General features: G+C 35.6%; 2 long non-coding RNA genes across 2 annotated transcripts in view; both read left to right on the top strand.

The window, feature by feature from the left end:
- LOC109435515 (uncharacterized) overlaps nt 1-20,220 on the top strand; it is a 105,938-nt gene extending 85,718 nt beyond the window's left edge. The window contains exon 2 of the long non-coding RNA XR_002135981.2: nt 20,134-20,220. This is a non-coding gene — a long non-coding RNA (uncharacterized LOC109435515). The remainder of the gene's footprint in view (nt 1-20,133) is intronic.
- LOC141570731 (uncharacterized) overlaps nt 1-26,252 on the top strand; it is a 504,906-nt gene that overhangs the window by 165,502 nt on the left and 313,152 nt on the right. The gene's annotated exons all lie outside the window — the stretch shown is intronic.

Here is a 26,252-nt window from a genome sequence, read left to right as displayed (position 1 = left end):
ATCAGTTTAAAGATGGGGCAGCCCCAGTTGCCGTTTCTTTTTCATACCGATAATCATTTACATTATTTGCAGGAGTTTGGATCATTCGAAGAGACCCGTAGATCAAACATGCAACCTGAGACAGATGTTAATAGATAGTTTGACCAAGTTTATTTGACTTTAATCAAATAACCTGAATAAATGGAGGAAGTGACATCGCCAAGATGGTGGAGCATGAGACCCCCAAACTCTAGTACCCCCACAAAGATCAGCAATTAGATAGTATCTACAACAAAAACAGCGCAGAGAACTTGAGTCCGCTTAAGAAACTCCAGCAACACAGTTGAGCAAAGAAACTGAGAATAACCTCAAAAAGTGAAAGGAGAACAGCTTCATTTTGCTTTTATCATCCCATCCTCCAAGCCAAGTTTTCTCAGTGCCAAGAGTGAATTCTTTACCTAGCAAGGGTTCCCTGTACCAGGAAATGGAGATCAGAGGGAGTGACTAGCATCTCCAATCTTTTGGGGCAATGCAGCATGAAGGACCCACTTCAGTTTCAGATATTTGCAAAGCTGAAACATATAGAGATGGTTGGGAACAAGTAAGGAACACGGGAGAGACGAGAGACCAGTATTAGCAAATCAGATCATCGGAGCAATCCTTATAAACATTATGTTGAATGGTCAGAATACCAGATAACATAGGCAGAGACCATCTCCACAGTGCTTGGGAATAGATTAAATTCTTCACTACCCACTCTCACCCTTTTCAGTTCTTTAAAAGTCAACATCACTTGCATTCTTTATGGCAGACAATATTATGTAGCCATCCAATAGCCATTTTTCCCCTTCCTCCTTATGCAAAACAACACAAAAACAAACATTTTTTTCTGGGTGACAGTGATAACCAAGCCACTTTCATAGATTCTTGATTTCACAGCGGGTTTACAAACTAGACACAGACATAGCCATGAGGATATATATTTATGTCTCCTATAAAGCAAAATCTTCTGGTGGGCTTCTGAGAGAGAAAAGATCCAGCCAGAGGAAAGCCCCTTTTGCTTACCAGTTGCACTGCCTTTAGACTTAGGCATGAAAAGTGGACTTCAATGCAGAGATAACGTAAGAGATTCAGAGCAACACAAATGATGGTAGAGAGAAATCGACTGATTAATTTGTTGACCTTCTGTAAGATTCCCTGGCAATGGGATAAGTAAGTCTTTATTTCTTTAGCCACTATCAGGTATTCTTATATTTGTAGTCGATATCATTCTAAGTTGAATCATCAAAAATTGCTGTGCCTGTATGTACTAATTTTCTTTTGAACTCATGGTTATGAATGTGCTACACTTTAATTCAATTACTCAATTTATAAATCTCACATTGTTTGGCAAATCTAGGGAAGGGAAAACAGCATCAAGCCTAGCCCACAGCTTTGGAGCTCCTTCAGCATATTATGGAGATAAGGACAATATAATAGGTCACCTTTTGGGCAAGACTTCTCCTCAAACTCCCTTCTTCCCCCAATCTTGCGTAATCATGTCAATGCCTCTGAGATAGTAATCTGTGCATATATGATGGTAATCTGCTTTTCTCAAGAGTATTACCCAGTGTCAGTAACACTGTGCCTTGCACAGAATATTGTCAACTCTGACTCTTCATTCACATATTCACATATCATTAAATTTGTTTATTTATTAGACATTGCTTGAACAGTAACTTATGGGCAGGCTCTTGAGAGAGAGTAGAATATTTTTAAAGGTGACAAGACACATCATGACGTGTTACTCTTCCAAAGACAGTCGTATACTGTTAGTTCAGAGAGGTTTTTGACTGTATATATATGTATATAATATATACAATTCAGTCTTAAAAAAGAAGGAAAGCATGCCTTCATTTATGGACAAAACATTGAGTATAATCCATTTATCTTTATATGAATAAACCTCGAGGAAATATGCTAAGAGAAATAAGCCAGTCACAGAAGGACAAATACTGTATGATTCCACTTAGATGAGATATCTACAAAAGTCAAACTCAAAGAAGTGAGAATAGAATGGTAGTTGTTAGGGGCTGCCAGGGAGGGGAAAATGGGGAGTTGAGATTTAATGGGCATAAAGTATCAGCTCCAGGGAGTAACTTCTGGAGGTCCGCTGTACACTATTGTACCTACAAGTAACAATACTGAATTGTGCACGTCAACATTTGTTAAGAGGGTAGCTGCCGTGTTAAGTGTCCTTACTCATAAAACAAGGTTATGTGATGCCATAGTTCTCTTGCTTTCCTCTCTAGATAGCCTCAATAAGCAGTTCGTGGTTGATTCTGCTTTTAGCACAGACTCCTAAATTCCATTATAGACCCACTCAATCTGAGAGTCTACAGTTATTTTGAAAAAGTAGTACATGAAGTCCCCAGTGAGAGCAGAGTTATGCATGAGATATTTTTATGTAAACTGCATCTGTCGTGAAAGTGCTTAGGTTTCCATTTGTGTAATCAGCCTTTGAACAAGCTTGCTTTGCGTTGGATGGCATCTGGGAATCAATCTGAAGACTACTTTAATACAAACCATAAAACCCACAATTAAGAAAAAAATGTATTCTGGGCTTCACGGAAATTGCTACAAGACAAAGGGGCAATGAAACATTTAAAAAAAAAGGTTGATAAAGTGCTTTCTCACGCTGCGATATAACTCAGTAATAGCAATACTATAATGACAATCAAATGAGCTCAGAGATGTATGAGGCTAGAGAAAACAGGACAGACACAAAGGCTCCAGTGCATATAAAATGTTTACTAGTGAGTGTGCAGTTTGATATTTCTTGAATTTTTGAGGTGAAGTGCAACTGTTTTATTAAGTTATACTCATCTATCTCCATTTATAAAGTTTTTGCCAAATAGAAGTGGATATATAAACTGATATAATCTTTATTATATTAGAGTATAAATTCCCAGCTGAAATTTGTTGGTTCTCCCTCAAGTTTAACAAAATGTTCTTGTGTTAGCCCATGCTTTTATTTGGAAAGACAAGATAGATGACAGGTAGATAGATAGATGGATGATAGATACATATAGAAATATGTAGTTTCAGTGGCTTAAAATCACCTTATATTTTAAGAGACAAAACAGTTAAAAATAAATACTTTAAATAGATCATTCGCACTAATTCTTAAAAATTAAAATACAAAGTTTTAGTTCATTATATGTTACTGAAACATTGTATTTTCTGGTTACTATTAATTTGAGTGAAATACACTTCAAGAAATAGATTTTCGAGCTGAAAAGAGGCAGAGAGTTAATGTTTTATTAAGTAGTTTTGGTTTACTTTCTATTTTGTGTTGGAATTTTTCCCCCTCTGTATAATCTTACTAAGAACTTCAAAATAAAAGTGATCAAAGTAGAGCCGATTTGGTTAGTGAGATGCAAAAGAGAAACTAGCATCCCTGTAAGAAGATACAGAGCTCTGCCAAACACAGGTTGAAAACAAAATTAGTTTAATGTGTCCAGATGAGGAAAGAAAGATGAGGTAAATTAGCTGAGGTTGCAGGACTGATTAGATTTCTATCTGGTATTTTATAAAATTTCCTGCAATGAAAGAGAATAACATTGATTTATAATGTCGATAAGCTCTCTTTTTGCAGTAAGCACTGGCCATTTATATTTTCATAGACTATAATCGATTTAGCCATTATGGATAGTTGAGTTTATTTATGTTTCTTAACATTATAAAAATAATGAGACACAATATAGTGGACGTTTTTCCCCATTCTAACAAGAACTCCTGTGATGAAGGGGTCCTTGGACCAAGCGACCTATGGTGATGTTTCTGCCCAGGTCAACCTGCTATTGGTTCTCACTAACAGAAAGATAATGGAACTCGTTATGCAGGATGCTCCTGCTCTGCCTACACTTCTCACTGAAAACAAAACTGGGACTTATGGATTATGGAGCATGACTGACTAGAGAGTGACCACTATTCTAGTAAACGCTGTAAGTCACAAAATATCAAACAGAAATACTAAAACCAAGATATCATTGTTTTTTTGTGGGTGAGCAATATCTTCCACATACGTTACTCAGAGGAGACTTTGCGTGTTAAGTCTGAAACTAAAACTCATCTTAATGTGGGAACAAATTGATAATTTTATAGAGTTATCGCTGACGGTCTCAAGATCATATTTTTCCTGAACTTGGTGTTTGCATATGTCTTTTGAATTTTAGTCCAATTCGGAGTTAAGATTTCTGATTGATTTGGGTCTGATTTTACAATCAAACACTCTTTATTCTTATAAATAGTATCATAGTTTATGCTAGATTTTCTGTTAATAGTTTTCTGAAACTTTTTGTGTCCTATGAATTTTTTGTATATAAACCCATTTGACCAATTGGATTTTTTGTTTTTTAAATTTTCTGGAGTTACTTCTGTACCGATTATGTTTGTGCTATACTAATTTAAGACAGCATTTGTTTGTACACTGTTATATGTGATAATTAAATTCGTATATTAGTTGGATTTGTCTCCAGATAAGTGCAGTTTCCATTAATAACTAGTTTGTAAGAGTCTTCCCAAATAGATCTCTGGTCACTTGCTTCAACTGAACTACAAACAGGAAGTAAAGTAAAAATGAAAAGTCATGGTGATCACAGTGAGAATCTCCCAATGATTACATCATTCCTAAATCAGAAAAAGAACAGCTCTATTTTCTGATTTTTTGCAATAATTTGTTCATCAAGTTTCCATACTGTGTATCACAGAATAATTTCATACTCTGATAAATAGCATTTTTAAAGTGACCCCTAGGCGGTCTCCCCATATGTGTTATACTTTAAATATGTTCAACATATTAAACTTATTTGTTTTTTAATAAATTAATATTTATCATTAAGAATTAAATTTGTCACATAGTAACAAAGAACCTTTGCAGAACAAATAACAGTGACTTGAAATGTTGATGTTTGTTTTTCTTCCTTATAAAAGATTTGAGTTTGGCAAATCTGGCCTTATTATGGGGTCTCTTCTCCAAGATGTTCTCAAGGACTCCGGTTCTTATTACCTGGTGCTTAAATGTGCACAGCAAAGATGGCCTCCATTCTCAAGGTCAACTCAAGGTCCAGTTACCATAAACATGTTCTGGCCAGCATGGAGAGGAAGAGCTCAAGACAAAAGGCAAATAGTACTTTGTTGCTCTTCTCTGGAAAATTTGTGCAGTTTGACACTTTATATCTTTGCTTACATCTCATTGACCATCTGGTGAGCACATGGATATAGCTTACAACAAGAGAGAACGGGATAATGGGACAGTATGCAATAGTGCATGCTAGCAAGGATTGTGAGAGCAGACCAGTTTATCTTGTCTTTGCCACTACCAGCAGTGTGAATTTGGGCAAAGCAACCTTTCTTTCATTATAGAATGGGAATATTATAATAACGGTACTAATTCAGAGTTTTTGTAAGCATTAAATTTATCAATGGATGTAACAGCCTTTTAACAGTATTTACCATGTAGGATATCCTATCAAGTATTTCACATTGCTATTACTATTATTATTTATTCTGGAAAATAAAGTGTTAGCTATAAATTCAAGATCCCATTAATATGGAAGAAGGACAGATAGGAAATAATTAGCATTCGTTCACCCATAATATATTGGTAATATAAATTTTGAAAAAAGTAATCTGTAACAGGAACAGCAGTGTCTGAATTTATGTCAAAAATGAGTTTTGAGGTCATGTGCCCTTTTCTTCTCAATGCACCATTCTAGTCATACAGAAATGACTGATAAATTATAAAAGAGACAACAAACAAGTAGGTATAGCTTTGGTTATAAACACAATAGCATTTTAATATTGCAAAAGAAGAGTCATTGGTTTAGGTTCAAATCTGAGGTTTATGAGGCTCAAGGACCGGAAGCAGGCAGATGCCCCCAAGTGGTTGGGTGCTGCAATGCAGAGGTAGGGAGAATGAGAAGCCCTCCACATGCAGGAGGCATTGGAGGGGCAGCTCCGGCAGGGGCTAGAGCCTCTCCCTGGAAGAATGGGCCAGGGAAGACCAACACCATGGCCACAAACAGCCCTGGCAAGTCAGGTTCTGACTCAGTGATTATGAGAGAGACAGGGAGATGGTGAGGCGTGGTTGACATCACAAGCGAGCTCGGAGGCTTCATTTACAATATCCTGATGTCGTCATGGGATTAGCAGCCTTACTTTTCAATATAACACTCTGATGGGCTGAATTGTTGTCCCCCAAGTTTCATATATTGAAGCCTTAACCCCCAATACATCAGAATATGACTGTGTTTGGAGATAGAATGTTTAAAGGGCTGATTAAGTTTCAATGATGTCATATGGATCCCAAGCCAATCTGACTAGTGAGTGTCCTTGTGAGAAGAGGAAAGTTGGGCACACCAAGAGACACCAGGAGTGTAAGAGTAAATACACGAATACACAGGGAGGAGGCAGCTATCTGCAAGCCAACGAAAGAAGCCTCAAGGAAACCAAATATGTGGACACCTTGATCTTGGACTATGGCCTTCAGAATTGTGAGAAAATAAATTTCTGTGGTTTAAGCCACCCAGTCTCTGGTATTTTGTGAAGGAAGCCTACCTCACTAGTGCAAATACCTTGATCTGAAGTAAGGGAACCAAGAGGCCAGATGGAAATGATTATGAAGACATGGAAATATGAACATCATTAGAGCACACACAGATTAGGCCCACCTTGGCCAGCATTTAGCAGAAATGGTGGGAAGAGAGTACTAAATGAGACAGACACAGTCCCAGCTCTCATCCAACTTGTCTGCTAAAGAATACAACCCACTACATACACATGAATGTGTGTTGTGCCAAAAATTCCTACTTTTTCAGTTATCACAGGTTTATTTTAATTTGGTTAATATATAGGCATATCACTATTTTAATATATGCATAGTCTTTCATTTTATGAGTAAATAATAGTTTCATTTAAAATACTATTTTTTGGTAGTTAGGTTGTTTCTAAGTATCACTACTAACCAAGTTCCAGAACACAGTGTTTAAAGCGTTAGATTTGCTGAGAACGTCCCCAGGTTAATGTGATGTAGCAAAGTAGAATTGGGAAAAGTTTCAGAAAATTTTCAGAAATCAATGAACCAACTCTACCATGAGCCAGCAACAGCCTTTAGATGTGGCAAAGCTCTTTACAAAAATTCACTTCCACGTATTATATGAGGGGATGACACTACAATGAGAATAAATTTAGTCAAACATTGTATTTGTTATTAAAATATCATGACACTGCCTATTTAATATGAAGATTGTGATTTCTTGTATTTTGTACAATGTTATCAGTTTTATTTCTCATTGATTAGTATACTGAAATTCAAATGTATGGTTTTGCAATTATTCTTAGTTTATCTTAATAGTTTTATACATGATGAAATGTTAATTGCTACATATAAAAAATGTCAAAGTCTTAGGGGATAGTTATCTGAAACTGTTTCATAAAATGTTTATATGCTTACTAGAAAATCAAGACACTCATTTTTTCTTTTCTTAAACCAGTGAAAAAGGCAATTCCGGCCATGATAGCTTAAAACAGAATTCATACATCATAAGTTGTCTCTGGATAGATTCAATATCCTCTTTCCCTTCAGTTTTATTTTTTTAAATCAGGTTATACTTATTTTCAGTAAGGAGAATAATCCCACCTATGGTCAGGTTTATTTACTAGTTTATGAACTGTTTCATTAAAAAGTATTTCTATTTTATTTAACAGAGCTTTAATCCTTCTGCGATTTATATCTTGCCATTAACGTCTTTTAATACATCATTTCTCTTTGAAATGTATTTCTATGTATCTGAATAAGGCTTCCTGTAACAAGTCAATTTCTTTTGAATATGATCCATACCTCATGTGAACTTCTGATATGGTACAAATTAGATAGGCTTTGTGAAAAAGACTGGATAAGGAAAGTCTATTGATGTTTTCTTGGATATATTTGTGTTATCCATCTCCTGGTGTATTTACAGCTGTGTCATTTTAAGGATGCTTTCCTTTAGTACAGCTAAATAATTCATAGGAAAAAAGATGTGATTTGCAGGGGAATAGTGCTTGGTCTCCTTATTTTTTTCTCTAAGTCTTTTCAAAAAAGAACAGATGTACTGGAGTAAAATACACCATGGATTTTGTTTGCCTACTTCCAATACGGAGAAATTCAGAGTGGAGTCAAGAGACCCGGCGGTTAGTGTATAATTTGCGAGAAGAGCAAAGAGCATAGTGCAAGAGGAAAACATACAATGCATTTGAATAATGAGTTCCTTTTTACCCTTTCTTTGCTTTTGTTGGTTTCCTCGCATCAACAAAGTAGCAGATGAGAAAATCATGATGGGTCTGCCCAAAAGCATGTATTATTCAGAGCAATTCAAGGAGGAGGAGAATGACATTGAAAACATTTGCCATCAAAGTACGATCAGCCCTGTTATAAAGTGGCTGCCAAATGTGCTGTAGTGTGTCTGTCCTGCCAGTGGACCTCCGGCTTGTTGGCTGATCCTCTGTGTTCTGTCCGATTTGGGAGCTTTGTAGACTATTCGAGGGAGGTCAAGGTAACCCGTTCCTCATTCCTGAGTCAAGGTGGGGAATGGGCTTCTCAGGGTGTTGCACTAGGTTGTTAAAAGTTCAAGCTTCTGCCTGGTCCTTGCGGTCTTTATCTGTCCATCTCTTTTGAAATTCTGACTAGAAAGGAGTTCCATCTCCACAAATTAAAGAGGTCTCCTCGGGCTCTTCCGTCTCCACGTGGTGTGAAGTTCCCCCTAAGACTCCCCCAGAGAAGCATTTCTTTACCTTCCCCCTCAGGTTTCCAGACATGGAGCAGGTGACAATAAAACATGGAAAAAGTAACCTGGACCTGAAGGTCGGTGACTTAGCAAAACAGTCCTGTGTTCAAGAGCCGTAACTTCTACAAGAAAGATGTGCAGATTTTCGGTTTCAGCGCTGTGTGCTGCTGTTTGTGTGGTCTTCACACCTGGAACACGCTAGTGCCTTCTTCACACCGCCACGTGTCTCAGCACAGGGTGACTGGAGCAGAGCTTTCCACTGAGGACTGTAGCTGTACAGTCCAGCATTTTCCTGTGTGAATGTGTGTTTGCTTGTATGTTCAGGTATAGGTGTACCTGAGGGGGCATCTGAAGATGACTTACAAGAATAGCAGATGGTTAAGAATTTAGCATCTTGAGCCACTATTAAAAATTGCTTCACAAACAGCATGTTTAGAAAGCAAGCTTACTGTACAAAAGCAATAGGGAAGTGTGTTGGAAGAAACCCCCAATTTAAGAGGCTAAATCCTAGCCATTGGGAGAATTATCTGATGTAAAGCTGAAAACGTAAATAAAACTGGATGTCTACTAAGCAGAATGCTGATGGGAGATTAGCCATGTCTTGACTGTGCTGATAGAATTCTCTGGTCACCTTAGAACAGGTAGTGTTCTGGGAAGGCGTCTGACTTTGTGGTGTGAGCCTTTCGTGAGTCCCTGTGTTTCAGACATTATGCTCTTCTTTTACTCATTCCATGTTGAGTTAGTGGCAAGTCATTCTAAAAAAAGAAAAAAAAAAAAAGAAAAAAAAGTGTTGTGCAGAGTTGACTAGGTAAATTGTGTGTTTGAAGATGGAGAACACTGTTTCGTGAAGCAGAACAAATAGTACAGTATTCAGTTGCCCAAAATACAAAGATCAAGAAAGAAGTACCAAAAGGTAAACAGGAGGATTTAGCAATAAGATGGAGAGTAAATATGATCATGAAATATCAAGGAAGAAATGGGGACTGGAGGAGCTACATGGCAAATCTGTAAATGCAAGTGCTGTAAAGAGAGAGGAATACAGAAAGGCCACTCCTAGAGAGGAGGTGGTAGCACTTCACATTGCACGACATAGGGCGAGATGTGTTGTTATGTTGAACTTGGAGGGGCCGATGACCACCCGCAAAATTTGGCTTGGATTTTGAGACTGATGATCACACCACACACATGCACACTCACATACACGAACACGGAACATGTGCACATAAAAAAAGTATGTAATTTTTTTATAAAGCTTACTGTACAAAAACAATAGGGAAGTGTGATGGAAGAAACCCCATTTTATTATATAAGTAATTGATGTCTCTGGGGAGAGTAGGACAAGCCTCTCAAGAGAGTAAGAAATGTCTTGAGAGAGAAAGGAAAGAAGACTGTCATGGGGTTTTACTGTGGCTGGGGGCTGAGATCAAGGCCAGGGTTCCCGGGAGTGGGCAGGGGCTCCTGGGGTGTGAATCTTCAGCTTACACCAAAGGACAGAGCACCCAGGGTTTTCTGTCAGCCTGCCCAGGTGTGGGACCCAAAGGCAAGAAGGAGGGGTGACACTTAAAACTGTCAGCAGTGAAACATCGCTAGAAGCAGTCAGAATCTTCATTATAGCTCCCGTCTGCTGAAATCTGTATAAAGTGTTCTGATGAAACTGTTTAGACAGAAGAGCTAAGCATATGTGAAATGGGAAATGGAGCCAGGGATAACTCTTGAACCTAGAAAGATTGCAGCCAAGTTGGCTGCAGCAATGTCTTAATTTATTTCTCAAACTTATGTTCAAAATTTGAAATTTAATGCAGTTTCAGTCAAATCCCTAACGATTTTTGTGACTTGACAAAATGGAAAAGAAAGCCCAGTGACTAGATTGTGTACATGCACAGAAGCAAGGCGACATAACCATGCCATTTAGGACCAATCATGGAAAGACTCAATTGTTTAGTAAGTGGTGCTGAGACCATATGAATGAAAAGGAATCCCTGTCCCCGACCCCATACCACACGAAATTTCAGTTGCATTTTAATTTGAAATTGGTAATGTTTTTGAAGTAGTATAATGTTACTTTGGAATGTAGAAAAGGTTCGTAATTGTATTTCTAAAGCCAGAGGTCAAAAAGGTAAAGGAAATCAATGAAATGTGAAAATACTGATTCAACTGTTAAGAAACAATCTAACAAACTTTTAAAAATATGTGTACATGGCTCTATTTAAATTGGAAAAATATTATTTAAAGTAAAAATTAACTAGATCAAAATATACAATCATTTTGAGGAATGATATTCATTTATTCAAAATATAGATTAGCTTGGGTATCAAGTGTATAAATGTTGAATTTTAAAATTGGAAGAGTCAAGACGGGTAGATGCGGTTCATTTGAAGTGGGCAAAGAAAAATAATTTTGATGTGCAAACTCCAGTCCTGTCTATGCAGCAGCTAATGTTACAAAATACTGAATCTTTCCAGAGACCATATCAATGGAGTCAACACCACTGATCCTATTCTTTGAGTGTGCTAATTGAATTGAATTGAATATTTATTACTGTAATTTAACCTGAATTTCATTCTAATGAAGATCATGATTATTTAGCCTAAGCTCCATAACTTAGGAAATCATTGTTGCTAAGAATAAAAATGGGAGCTTTTGACTTTGGATTTTTAAAAGTGCTAAGGAATTTTCTTAAATCAATATCAACATTTTTCTGTTTTTGAGGATGCAAAAGAAGCTATCAATGGAAGATGGTTTTTAGAGTAAAAATGTACACTGTCTTCTCTTATCACATTTCAGGTTAAGCACCATATAGTTCAATGTATGTAAGTATTTGTAAGATCACAGATCATAAATCTGATTTCTGGGTCCATGTGAATTGTCCTACCTCCCCTATTACATTACTTAGAGATTGAATCTTCCAGTAATCAGATAGTGATGAGCCTCTGATGAAGCATAGCATCGTGGCTTCTAAGCCCTTCCCCTCCTTGAGCAAAAGGGGTAAAAATGACATCACGGATACCTAATCACTGTTTTGAGGCTTCTCGTTGTCAGTGCCGATTCATACAACAACTTAATTATCTGGGCAGTATTGCCTTGCATTTTGTAAATGAAACCCCAGCACATTTCATACGGTTTTGTGACAGAGATGAATTGCAATTAACCAAATGAAGTTTACAGAACAGTGACAATTTTTCACACCAGCAGAGTTGAGTTGGAGCCAACATTCCCATTCAATTCCTTATTTTCAGGGATTTCAAATCAATACATAAATATGACTTACTCTAGCACTTGGCAAACAATACCTTAGCCGAGAAGGGATTTACTCACTAAGACGGTCCAGAGAAATTGAGGAAGTGGAATGGGAGACTTGAAGAATGGAGTGGGAAATAAGGTAAACAGAGGTGCTGAGGTCATTTTTATACTATATGTTCATGTAATTTAAAATAAAGTAATATGTCTTAACAGAATCATCATGAACCATGAGGCGTATGTCCTAAAGCTATTCAGAAGTGCAGGAAGACAATAATGGTGACATTCCATGTAGAAAGACTTAGAAAATTAACAGTGTATTTCTTTATTAAGCAAATGAGTAAATAGTTTTAGAAAAATATAAAACAAATGAAGAATGCTTTCAGCTTTGTTATTTATAAATTTATGGAATTCTTGCACTTAGCTAAATAGTCAATGACCATAGATACATGTATATAAAGTAAAATGTAAATTATGCGGAGTAAAATTATACAGAGTAAAAATATTCAACCTTTTGAAAATATGGAGTGAAAAATACTGTAAAGAAAGATAACAACTATACACTCCAGAGAAAGAGAAAACAAAACAAAACAATCTGAAGTCGCTGGCGTATGAATAGAAGCAGGCAGATTCTAAAAAGAAGTGGAAATGTGCAAGAACAGAATGGCCGAAGGTGACTTTTGTTTTTAGCAGCTTTTAGCCCGAAGGCACACTGCAGTTCACTCCACAGGCAACAGCTGAAATTCTGATCGAATATCCACAATCACACTTGATGGAAAGAAGGAAGAGAGAGATGGGGCAACCTCAGATGCTGCAAAGAGGAGGGGCAGTGCCCCACAAAAGAGGAAGCCGTGTATTCTGCCTATCAACTCTAAAACTCTAATATTCTCTGGCTAATCCCTGAACCAAGTGTACATGGGACACAGCCAAAGCCACTCAGTTACAGATACAACTAAACGATAACTGAAGTTGTTGACTAAGAGAGCATTTCCACATTAATTCCAATCTATTTATTTGCCTGCTAAAACAAGCAAACAAATGAGAATATCAACAATGTTTAGCGCACTATACAATGCTTCAGTTGTCTTTTTAAAAGAAATACTACACCTGTCCTTAAATGAAAAGATAAAGAGTGTGTGTGTGTGTGTGTGTGTGTGTGTGTGTGTGTAATGTAAAAATTACCAGACTGGTAATAAAAATATACTTGAATTTTATTCTTGTGAAGGATGAATAAGTATCTGCTTAGATCACCAGATTTTCAAAAGGTTTTGTTTCTGTGTATAAGCATAGAAAGAATTATTATATCATGCTCTCTTGGCAAATTGTAACTTTCCTGAAGGGTGAAGATAAGGCTGGGTCAACAATCAACAAAGTAGGAAATGCCAAATACCTCAGTATATAAGCAGTATATTGGACTGAAATAAAATCACCTCCCTTGGCATTGTGTCACATTTTCCCCAGTTTGCTTGTGTGTGATACTCCTTATTTTTAATTAGTTTTATTGAGGTGACATTGGTTAATAAAATGATATGGGTTTCAAGTGTACAATTCTATAATACATCATCTATATATCACATTGTGTGCTCACCACCCAAAGTCAAATGTCCTTCCCTCACCATACATTTGACCACTTTTACCCTCTTCTATCACCCCCTCTCCGGTACCCTCTGGTAACCAGTAAGCTGTTGTCTGTGTCCATGAGTTTTTGCTTGTTTGTTGGTCTTTTTCCTTTTTTGCTTTCAGTTTTCTATCCTACATGAGAGTGAAATCATATAGGTTTTTTCACTTTTTCTGTCTGACTTATTTCACTTAGCAGATAATCTGAAGATCCATCTATGTTGTTGCAAATGGCATTATTTCATCTTTTCTTATGGCAGAATAGTATCCCATTGTGTATATATACCACATCTTCTTTATCCATTCATCTATCAAAGGACATTTCAATTGTTTCCATGTCTGGCCACTGTGAACAATGCTGCAATGAATATAGGGATGCATACATCTTTATGGACACATGTTTTCAGATTTTTTGGTAGATACCAAGAAGGATTGCTGAGTTGTATGTTAATTCTATTCTTAATTTTTTGAGGAAACTACATACTATTTTCCATAGTGGTTGCACCAATTTACATTCCCACTAGCAGTGCATGAGGGTTCCTTTTTCTCCACAGCCTCTCTAACACTGTTATTACTTGTCTTGCTGATAACAGCTGTTCTAACAGGTGTGAGGTGATATCTCATTGTGGTTTTTATTTGTATTTACCTAATAGCTGGTGAAGTTGAGCATTTTTTCATATATCTGTTGGCCTTTTGTTTGTCTTTTTGGGAGAAGTGTCTGTTCAGGTCCTCTGCCCATTTTTTTTTTTTTTTTAAGATTTTATTGGGGAAGGGGGATAGGACTTTATTGGGGAACACTGTGTACTTCCACCTCTGCCCATTTTTTAAAGGGATTGTTTTGTTGTTGTTGAGTAGGAGTTCTTTATATATTTTGGATTTTAGCCCCTTATCGGAGGCATTGTTTGCAAAAATCTTCTCCCATTCAGTTGGTTGCCTCTTTGTTTTGCCGATGGTTCCTTCTGCTGTGCAGAAGCTTTTTAGTTTGATATAGTCCCATTCATTTATTTTAGCTTTTACTTCCTTTGCCTTTGGAGTCAAATTCATAAAATGCTCTTTGAACCCAAGGTCCATAAGTTTAGTACCTATGTTTTCTTCTATGCAGTTTATTGTTTCAGGTCTTATACGTAGGTCTTTTATCATTTTGAGTTAATTTTGTATATGGTGACAGATAGCAGTCTGGCTTCATTTGTTTGCACATAGCTTTCCAATTTTTCCAGCACCATTTATTGAAGAGGCTTTCTTTTCTCCATTGTGTATTTTTGACTCCTTTGTCAAAAATTATTTGCCCATGTATATGTTGGTTTATTTCTGGGTTCTCAATTCTATTCCATTGGTCTGTGTGTAACTCTAATTTTCTGCCAATACCATGCTGCTTTGATTATTGTTGCTTTCTAATATAATTTGAAGTCAGGGAGTGTGATACCTCTGTCCTTGTTTGCTTTCTTAGGATTGCTTTGGCTACTCAGAGTATTTTGTGATTCCATAAAAATCTGATAATTTTTTTGTTCTATTTCTTTAAAAAATGCCATTGGGATTTTTGATAGGGATTGCATTAAATCTGTATATTGCTTTGGGTAATATAGCCATTTTAACTATGGTGAGTCTTCCAATCCATGAACACAGAATATCTTCCCATTTCTTTGTGTCTTGTTCAATTTCTCTTAACACTGTCTTGTAGTTTTCAGTATATAAGTCCTTCAGATCCTTTGTTAAGTTTATTTTTTTTCCAATTGCAAAAGAAACTGTTTTTTTGTTTGTTTGTTTTTGTTTCATTTTCTGAAATTTCATTGTTAGTATATAGGAATGCAATGGATTTTTGTACATTGATTTTGTATCCTGCAACTTTACAGCGTTTGTTTATTGTTCCTAATAGTTTTTATTCTTGACCTCATTCCCTACATCTCTAAAATTAGAGGATGTAGTCACTGACCTCAGGATGTTCTAGTCATTATTAGTCCCAGATCGTTTTCTACTATCTACTTATCTTCTCAAAGTATAGACAACAACAAAAATCTGCTTTGAATGCAGCCAGGATGAGCCATGCACAAAGCTTGAAGGGTTTGCTCTCATCCCATCTCTATATCTGCAGAGCACTGGGAAACTATTAGGGTTCCACAGGTCATAGGAGGGATGTGCCAGTTAACTCAATTGTGGCGATCAATCATTTATATATATATACACACACACACATATGTTCACACATATATATGTATATGTGTGTATATATATATATATATATATATATATATATATATATTAAATCATTGGATTGTACAAGTTAAATATATGTAAGTTTTTTCAATCATACCTTAATAAAGCTAGAGAAAAAAATTAAGAAAGAAATGAAAATGTTAACAGTTTCAAAAATATATCATAGTAGCTATATCATGAATGGTTTAACACTGAGGTCTAAGCTATACTCCTCATAGCAAAACACTATTCAAGATATTCACTAGAAGTTTGTCCTTGCACATTGATGTGCATTTTTGTGACCACAACAACTCCTGAGTGTATAAATGCTGGTTTTGATGCATGGACACAGTTCAGTTTACTACATTGGACTTTGAATTATTTCATTGTTCAGAAAAGCCTTAGGTTCCCTTGCCATGACAGTTTACTGTTAAAGGGTCAAATGATGTGAAGTTTTCACTAAAATGTTATCGTTGCAGCTGCAATTCCATGCAGTAATCAGTTTTACATGCTTACTTGTATCTTATATGAGTCATTTAGAAGCAACTTTTTGCAAATGTAACTTTGATTTTGGGTGAGAGAAAACCTGAAATCTGTGTGAAGCTTCATAATAATGCATGGCATAGGAAAACTAAGTGAGACAGCTGTGTGATTGCAAAGCAATACGTTGATTAGTAGGAAAACAAATTAAAATATACTGTACTATAAATTCTTGCCATTTCATTTGAAAACCCTGTTGTTATATCCACAAGGCTATTTGAAATGATCTTACATTACTTGGACATTATAAAAGTAAAAGGGCAAAGGGCCAAATTGAGTTATATTCTTTTTGGATACGCTTTTTGGCAATAAGTTAGGTAGCAATTTTTCTTATATTTATGGGACTTCCAGCTTCATAGTCAGTGCACTTATTAGAGTTTATCATTTTATTGCAGCAAATTAGATTAATCAGATCAAAGAAAATTGTTTGTCTTTGTGAATCTAAGAGTAGGAAAAAATACAAATAAATCAAAACTAACTTTTATGTACAGATCAAAAATATGTTGGTATGCTAGAACCCAACTTGCTTGTGGTTAAAAAATATGTTTTATAATTAAAACTTACCTTTATATTTAAATGTATACACATGGTAAATATTAAACTATGTTGGAAAAAATATATACTATATATAGAAAGAATAGTGAAAAATTTTCTTATTTCTTAAATCCGCATTTCTAATCCTCAGAGCTGATGGAATAGTTTTACCATATTTGCCCTTAAAACAATAAAACATGGAATCCTACATGTAATCATAGATTACAATTCAGATAAAGTAGCAATAGTCACAGTTATACCAACGCAGGAGTCTCAGAAGCAGCAGTGAAACTAGAAGAATCCTGGGCTAATTTCCAGACAACTATATGAAGAGAAGTTTATGTAAATGGCAATATTTACAATTCACAAAATGACAAATGTAAGATACCAAGGTCACTGTTCCAGATACCCAGGACTTGACATCATTATTGTTTTTTTTTCAAATTACTTGATCAGTTTTATTTTTGATAAATCAAATATTTCCTGTAATGGTGAAATTCCTCTACCCCAGGCTAATTCCTATACTTTTTTCCTGAGAAGCACCACTGCTCAAATTTACCATATACCATCATGGGCTGTTTCTATCTTTACAAGTATACCTAGATTTTTTGGGAGAAAGAAAATAGCTTTGCTGGTCCTGTTGTATGTGGTGTTTTTTTTAATCAATCCAGCTTCCTATTGCTGGGTATTAAGAATGTTTTAAATTAAGTTATTCTCACAAGTTATGCACCAATAAACATTTTTGTTGAATCTCTCCTTATGAACATGAACTAGAGTTTCGTTAGTACTGTGCTGTTCAATAGTGACTTCCAGCCACGTGTGGCTTTTGAACAATAGAAATGTGGCTAGTATGAATTTGGATATGCTGGTTTTTAAAAGTTTATATGGACAAAGAGACTGTAACATATCTCATTAATATTTTTATGTTGATTACATGTTTAAATAATTACACCTTGGAAATATTAGGTTAAATACATTATTAAAATTAATTTCACATTTTTAACTTATTGTATATGGGCATATATAATCTATTCAGGAGTATGTAATATATGTATGCATATACATGTATAGATATAATTTAGAAAAGAACATGTCTCATAGACATGTACAGGGCTCAATTTATTTTAGGTAGCATTATTTTGCCACACATTTTTAAATATTATAGCTTTAGAATAAAATTTGAAATCTGGCAAATTAAAATTCTAAATTTATTTCCTTTCTTTTGCTGTTAATCATACCATTATGTCTTTCCTATTGATGAAACTTTCTCTTTTCCATACGTTTTAGAATCAATTTATTTTGTTCCATATAAAATAGTATTTTGTTAGTTTAATGTGATTACATTGTTTTTATAGATTATTTTGGTAAGTACTGAGTTTTCCAATCAATGTGTATGGTACAGCTCTCTTCTTAGATGTCCCCTAAAAATATGTAGTTATTTTTCTGTGAATAACTTACATTATCGTTAGCAAAAATATTATAAAAAACCTTCAGTACAGGTTGTTTTAATACTATTTGCTATTCTTATTAATACAGAAAATTTGAATCCTTGAATGATTAATTGTACACATAGAGCCTAAACTGATAGGATAATTACTCTAAGACAGTATTTTTTTTCCTCCAGAGAAGAGATCTCTTTGATCAGTGACCTGTCTCGTGGCTATAGAACTGACAGAGAATCTTTCCAAACCAAAATATCAAAGTGTTAAGTTGTCTAGGTCTGTGTTATTTAGGAAAATGAGGACGTAATTCCTGTATGTGAACCTACCTTCACACGGTGCTCCATTGTCTCTCTCCAGGAACAATGCTTGGTAGCCCATCTTTTTGCCTTGACTCACACTTTGCACTCTATGTGATAGCCTGGCATCTGGAAAACCATCATGCCTTTCTTACATGTTTTTGGGGAAAAAGAGCAGGGCAAGATAGTTAGAACTGTGTTGGAAAATCCAACAAAGTTCTAGGTTGTTTCATGACGATCACTTTAATACATTTTATCATTTACAAATAATACCAAATTATTTCTACAAATTAAGATTTATTTTGGCGCTTTGGCTTTAGTGACGCCCTAAACACATGCTTAGGTTGTAAATGTATTACCGTGGGTGACAACATGTGACTGCTCTGGGGATGATAACTTCCCTGACACAAGGAGATGCTCAGAAAGGATTGGCCTTGAACTACATGTCTTTTCAAATCTAGATTAAGATTACAGATATTATGTTACATTCAGAGAGTCTAATCAGAGTCATTTAGGTAGTTTTAGTCATTTAGCGTAGCTGAGTAGTTGAATATTTTCTCATGATTTTATGTGTTTCTGATCATAATGCTTGTCGGGTTTGAAAGAGAAGCAAACATGGCTGAGAATTTCCCTGTAGGCTTTATTATTATATTACTGCAAATGATTTTTAACATTATATATTTATATTCACATATTAATTAAGCATACTTTATTGCATAAGATATTTTTTACAGCATGCACAAATATGGATTTACTGCTGATATTTGTCAACTTCAAAGGAATCACTATTGAAATCTCTGTATAAAAAGAAAGTATTTTTTCACCTCACATATTTTTTTCAGTTACTGATAAACTAGGTATGAGTTGGCCCTGGCGAGATTTACTGTGTATGATTGGGTGGAGTGTCTCTATATGATGTAAATTTTTAAAAATAATTTTACAAATGCATGACAAGAGGTCCTAAAGATGGAATTTGTCCAACGAGAGTGTGAGTTTTCCTAGGTAAGTATGCCCAACAAATATATGCATGACACATTTTTTAGAATCATTGATTTTCATAAATTACTTTAGTTATAATCCAAACATGGATATGAGAAGGAAAAATTCCACTGTGGGTAATTTAAACACTAGACATCAAAGAAAAATCACACATCAATCACACATAAAGCTGTGCTCCTCAACTTCCACTTCAGCGTAAACAAGGAAAACAACACACTTGCCTCACAGAGAAGCAGCAAACGTACTTCTGTGCAAACATTTGATACTTTTCCAAAATGTCAAAATACTGTAAAAGTGTTATTTTAATTTTTGAAGTATTATTTACAAAGGGTTAAAATGCATAAATCTTGAGGGCACTATTCAGTTTCTATACCCGTGTAACAACAACACAGGGCAAGGTGTAGACTAGAAATGTATAGTTTCTATTTTTTCTTAACATAAATTCATCCATGTTCTTGCGTAATTTGTTTTATGCTCCTGTGACGCAGTCAGCACCATGCAGTTTTATTGTTGTGCAATGCTCCACTGTATGAAGATGCCATATTGGTTTTCCATTCTCCTGTTCTGAGCTATCTAGGGTACTTTCAACTTTGAACTATTTTGAGTAAAGCTCCTGTGAATATTTTTGTGGACATGTGCACTCACTTCTCTTAAGTGCATACTCAAAAGTGAGATTTCTGGGTAATAGGGTGGGCTTAAATGTAGTGCTTAATTAGAAAGAGCAAAACTGTTTTTCCCAAAGTGTTTGAGCAAATTTACACTCACACAAACAACGTGTAAGATTTACATTTACATCCTCTGCAAATTTGGTTTGCTCTTCTATTTTTAAATCAAATCCTTGTAGTTCATGTAAAATAAAAGATACTTATTTTAATACACAATGTTATTAAATTATGACAAACATATGCAACTCTGCACCTACAAACGCAATCAAGAGAATGAATATTTGCATCACTACAAAAGCATAACTGTGTCCCAATATGATCCAGCAATCTCACTTCTGGATATATGCCCAAAAGAATTGGCAGTAGAGTCTTGAAGAGATATTTGTATACCCATGTTCATGGGGGCATATTTACAGTAGATAAAAGTTAGAAGCAACCCAAGGGGCCATCAATGAATAAGTGGATTAAAGAAAAGTGATATATACCTATAATGGAATATTATTCAGCCTCAAGGAAGAATGGAATTCTGCTAAACACTACAAAGTAGATGATCCTTGTGGGCACTATGCTAAGTGAAATCAGCTAGGCACAAAAGGGTTAATACTGTATGATTCCACTTCGGGATATCTCAGGTACTCAAATTTATAGAGACGGAAAGTAGAATGCTGGTTGCCAGGGGCTGGGGAAATAAGGAATGGGGATTTATAGTGTAATGGGTACATAGTTCCAGTTTTGTATGATAACACATGTCCTAGAGATGGATGGCAGTGAATGTTACACAATGAGAATGTACCTAATATCACTGAAGTGTACACTTAAAATGGTTAAGATTCAATTTAATGTTATGTGTATATCACCACAGGTTTTTTTTAAAAAAAGGAAAGAAAAAAGATACCGGTACTCCATTGCAGGCAATCAAATCTGTCTTCATTTCCTCGTGATGCTGTAACAAAGTACCACAAACTAGTGTCTTAAGACAAGAAAAAAAGTATTCTCTTACTGTTCTGGAGGGTGTAATTCTGCAAGCAAGGTATTTTCAAGGCCATACTCCCTCCAAAACATCTAAGGGAAGAAAGACCCTTCCTTGCCTCTTCCAGGTTCTGGTAGCCCCAAGCATTTCTTGGCTTGTGGCAGCATAACTCCAGTCTGTGCCTCCATCTTACCTCTGTGTCTGTGTTTGTCTGTGTCTTCACATGGCATCCTCAGCCTGTGTCTCTGTTGTCTCTTCTTATAAGTACTCTGGTCCTGTTGGACTAGGGCCCACTCCAGTCAAGTATGACATCATCCTGACTTGATTACATCCCCAAAGATCCCATTTCCAAATAAGGTCATAGTCACAGCTACTGGGAATTAGGACTTCAACATATTTTTGAGGGGTGGGGGAGATAGTTCAACCCCAACACAATCACAAGTCTAACCCCAGGAAACCACTTATCTGTCTTTGTCGTTATGGACTACTATGATTTTTCTAAACTTTCATATAAATGATATACTAAAGTATGTACTATTTGAATCCGGCTTTTTTTTTTTCCAGATCAGCATAGCAATTTTAACCACCATTCATATTTTCCAATATGTCTGTATCCTGTTACCCATCAGCAATGTGTGAAAAAAAGTTGTTCAAATCTTTGCTAACACTTCGTGTCATCAGTTTTTTTAATATTATCCATTCTAATGAGTCTGAAGAGATGATAAACTTTTAAGGCTTTAATGAACATCTACTTAATGAGCAGTGATGTTGAACACATTTTCGTAGGCTCCTTGGTCTTTTGTATATCTTCCAAATCTTATGTCCATTGTTTATTGGGTATTTTTTTCCCATCTCACTATCCAGTTGATCCAGCACTAATTGTTGAATGTGTTATCCTTTCTCCTTAGAATTGCTTTGGCACCATTTGCCAATATCAGTGGGTCATCGTATGTATGGGTCTATCGGTGAAATTTATTTCATTCCACTGAGACTACGTATGTGTTAGACTGTTCCATATTGACTCACAGTTCTTGCATGTGAGCTCTGGAGAACATTTCACATGTTTTCTTTCTGGTGATTCTTTCCTCAGCCTCCAATAGCTTCTTCACATATTCATACGAGCACATGCACTGATCAGTATTCAATGGAACACTATAAGGAAACCCTCTGAAGATCTCTAAATCTTTCCTCTGTACAGTTCTCTTTCAGTGCGTGTATAGCATTCTCCTTGGTACTCAGCACATGGATTCTGCCTGCCTTTCCCTCTGCAAATTCTTAACTATTTTCTCAACTCAACAGCCTTAGTTTAGGTTTTTCTATTTCCCTATATTGTGGCTTGATAACTCTCTCCAATCTGTAATCTGGGGCAATTGTAAGCTTTATCTTTTTTGTTTCCTTTGTCTCAGGGATAACGCTCTGGGCTGCCAGTTCTCCAAAATCTGAAAATTCTTTGTTTTATGTAATTGGTCAATTTTTTAATTGTTTAAGGTGAGATAGTATACTTAGTCCCTGTAGTTCATTCCAGCTAGAAGTAAACATCAACAGTTTTTAAAGATCACATCTCTAAGATATAAACTCTCCTTACAGGCTCCAGTGCAAACTTATTTCAGTCAAAATATTGACTTATGTGTTGTTTAATCCCATATTCATTAGGTATCCCCTTGACATGAAGTAATTGCTTAATAAATGTTGAATGACTGAATAAAGAAATAATGTATAAATTAATGAATGGATATGTTGACAATAAGATGTCATTGTTTTTAATGACAGAGGAGAACTTCATAATAGAAATGAGAAGAAGAAGAAAAAAAAAGGAGCCTGGTTTTTAAACAAAATGGAGCAAAAGAGAGAAGAGAAACATAGAGTTAGATAGAACAGTTTACAGAGTGCTTCAAAAAATGCCCAAATAGATATCTGCCCCCATCTCAGTCACAGATACCAACTCTCATTTGAAAACTATCCCTTTAAAATCCAGATGATAGTATTGAGAATATAATCTGAAAATATTCTAAAGCATTTTCCGGTAGGAATTTTACTTCCTAGAAGACAAACAAAATTATGTATAACATTATCTGACAACCATATAGAAATAGATTCACACACTTCAGTAAAAGAGCTTTATATTTGAATAATAGAAAGGTTTTAAAAATGATCTCTTAGAGTACTATTCTGCACTATCCAATTTTATAGGCTGTTGCTGTCGTTAAGGAACATGGCTAATGTATAAAGCTTGGTGACGGTCAGAGTGATGGAACCATTCCTGAGTAGAGTGCTAAGTTTTACTTAGCACTGGACACACAGCAGCTTAGTCATCTGTCACAGATTTCCTTGGATGTGGCTATTAGTAGAAACCTCTGACTCAACTCAACTCTAAGTCAAGATCTAATTTGCTACATGATGTGCTGTGATGGGATGTGAGAGAATCAATTTTCATTTTGGAGAAAATGGAATAAGTCTGCACCTGCAGTTGACATGGAGGTCACAACCTCATCCTGAGAATGCAGAGCGAGCCCCAGATGTTCCGAGCTGTATCATTTCTCGATTTGATTACTGTAATTCACTGAGTCTACACACCTGAAACTACTCACCCAGTGACTTCGGCTGGTATTGAACGAAGTGGATCAGCTATTTAAAACCGGCTATTCTAGAAATGGACACTTGAAACCTATATAATTTTAGTCACCAATGTCACCCCAATGAATTTAATAAAAAATAAAATAAAACCAGCTATTGATGATGACACTTCAATATAATTTCACAGACATGGTAGCGACTTAAATGAGACTACGCCACTATTTCAAGTGACCGAGTTGAGAAACTTGTCATCAAACACTGGAAATAGTCTGTGAACCTTCAAATGAAGTAGAACAAAGGTGCAGGGACTTCCTATATTAAATACTTACCAGGTATCAAACAGTGATCCGAGAGGCATAGAGAAGCAAACACAGCTGTGTAATTCGTGACTACAATGATCCTCTTACTTGGCTTTTGTTATTTGTGTTTTTATATTTGAATTTTGAAATTTAAAGAAAAACATCACAGCCATTCTACTTAGAAAATGTCATGACTGAATCAAGGCTAATTGATTTGAAAATCAAACTCAAGAATTTTTTTCAAAAGCATGCAGTTTTTTTATTTTTCTGACTACAATTTCAGTTGTACAGGGCAGGTTTTTAAACTTTTATTTTTATATTAAATATCATAGCAATACAACTTTTATTTATCCATAGTATGTGTTTTTAAGTTATACCATGTCATATAATAAGCTATTTACCACACTAAACATGTTTTAAGTAAACAAAGAATGACCTTTAAATATGAATGAGAACTGGCAAATAGATTCTTCAAAGACATAAATAAAATATGAGATGAAAACTATGTTCAAATGATAAAAATTTCCATGGAAACCACAAGTCAGCTATCATTGCTATCTTTATAATTAAAACACTGCACAATCTATGAGAGAGGAACTTTTAAAATACTAGAGAAAGAATAAGAACGGGAAGAAAATGGCCAGAACACTCCTCATTCTAGATCTTTCTCCTTTTATTCTTTTTGCCTATAGATTTGTTCAGAAATGATAGAGAGATTATGTAGTGATTTCTTTGATAGGCTTGTATTGAGAGTGTTTCATGGATAGGGAATAAGTCAAAATGGGCAACATATGGGTCGGAGAAAGTGGGCTTGGACAGACATGCTTCCAGCACTTGCATACTACTTTTCAAAATAGTGGTAGAAAAATTGCCCCTCAATTTTTAGTTTGATTCAGACCTATGGGCAAACACACAGAAGTGGATTTGTAGGTATATTTATTTTGGCTGAATAGTTTTTGTAGAGGGTGCCAGACCATGGTCAGGTTTATGGGGGCGGATCAGCTCCTGGATGACAGAAAAGGCATGTGGAAGGAAGCTGCTCAATGCTACTGGGCTGGTGGCCAGAGCAAAAGCAGAAAGAAAGTTGGTTTGACTGAACCAATATGGTTGTCATTAGTAGAATCCAGCAGCTGGATGGAGATGCAAAGACACAGCTTGACAACTACTCCGCAACTTTTTCTGACTTGTGACGAGGCTGAGACTCCTCTGCATGACTTAATTAAAATTGGTGGTAATATGGAAAAACTCTTCTGTAGGTTAAATTACTTTGCAGGGTATGGATGAGTGGACTTGGAGAAAACTGGGTGAAAAATTTACTGTGGATTGTTAATAGAGAATTCTAATGAAATTATAGAACATTATAGTATGAGTGGCTCAATTTGCCTTTGAAATCTACCTAAAAATAAAGAGTGAAAAAAGAGGGAAGGATTAAGCCATGTTATTTATGGTGTATACTTGGTATGCTAGTGGTTAAGCCTGGACAGTCCAATGGAACTTTTTCTCCCATTGACAAATACATGAGATGGGGTCAACCATTCCCTTCCTGCGCCGATAAAATTGAGACTCAATAAGGTTAGGTAAGGACTATGTCACATTTACAGGAAGTGTCATATTCACTGTATGAACCAAGGTTTGTCTGACAAGCTCTGTCTGAGAAAATTCATGAGCTTTCAGAGAGATTTACACTTCTGATGTGCGTTTCTCCATGTCTGCTTCTCTTTCCAACACTACAGACCCATCCTGGATTGACTTTTAAGAATGCTTGTGAAGTGCATTTAATACATGAAAATGCTGCCAATTTTCTGCAAATATGAGCAGTAGAATTAGGTGTGGATAAAAAGCTGTTTGAGAGCCAAAGGAACTAAGTGATACTAATAAATGTACGCATTTTTTGGCCAGAGAAACAACTTTCAGATGCATCATTGACTTTTTCCCTCAAAATTGCAGGAAGTGATCATTTATGTTGTATATTATCTGTCTAATTTTCTAATGGCTAAATAATAAATCTTTAATTTTTGTCACTATCATAAATAGATATATGCTCCAAGTATTACTACTTATTTTTAATATTGTTTACTGATATTTTATTAGAAAACCAGTATA

The sequence above is a fragment of the Rhinolophus sinicus genome, linkage group LG03, assembly GCF_036562045.2.
Source record: "Rhinolophus sinicus isolate RSC01 linkage group LG03, ASM3656204v1, whole genome shotgun sequence".
Classification (NCBI taxonomy): Eukaryota; Metazoa; Chordata; class Mammalia; order Chiroptera; family Rhinolophidae; genus Rhinolophus; species Rhinolophus sinicus.
This window is presented reverse-complemented; position numbering and strand designations above follow the sequence as displayed.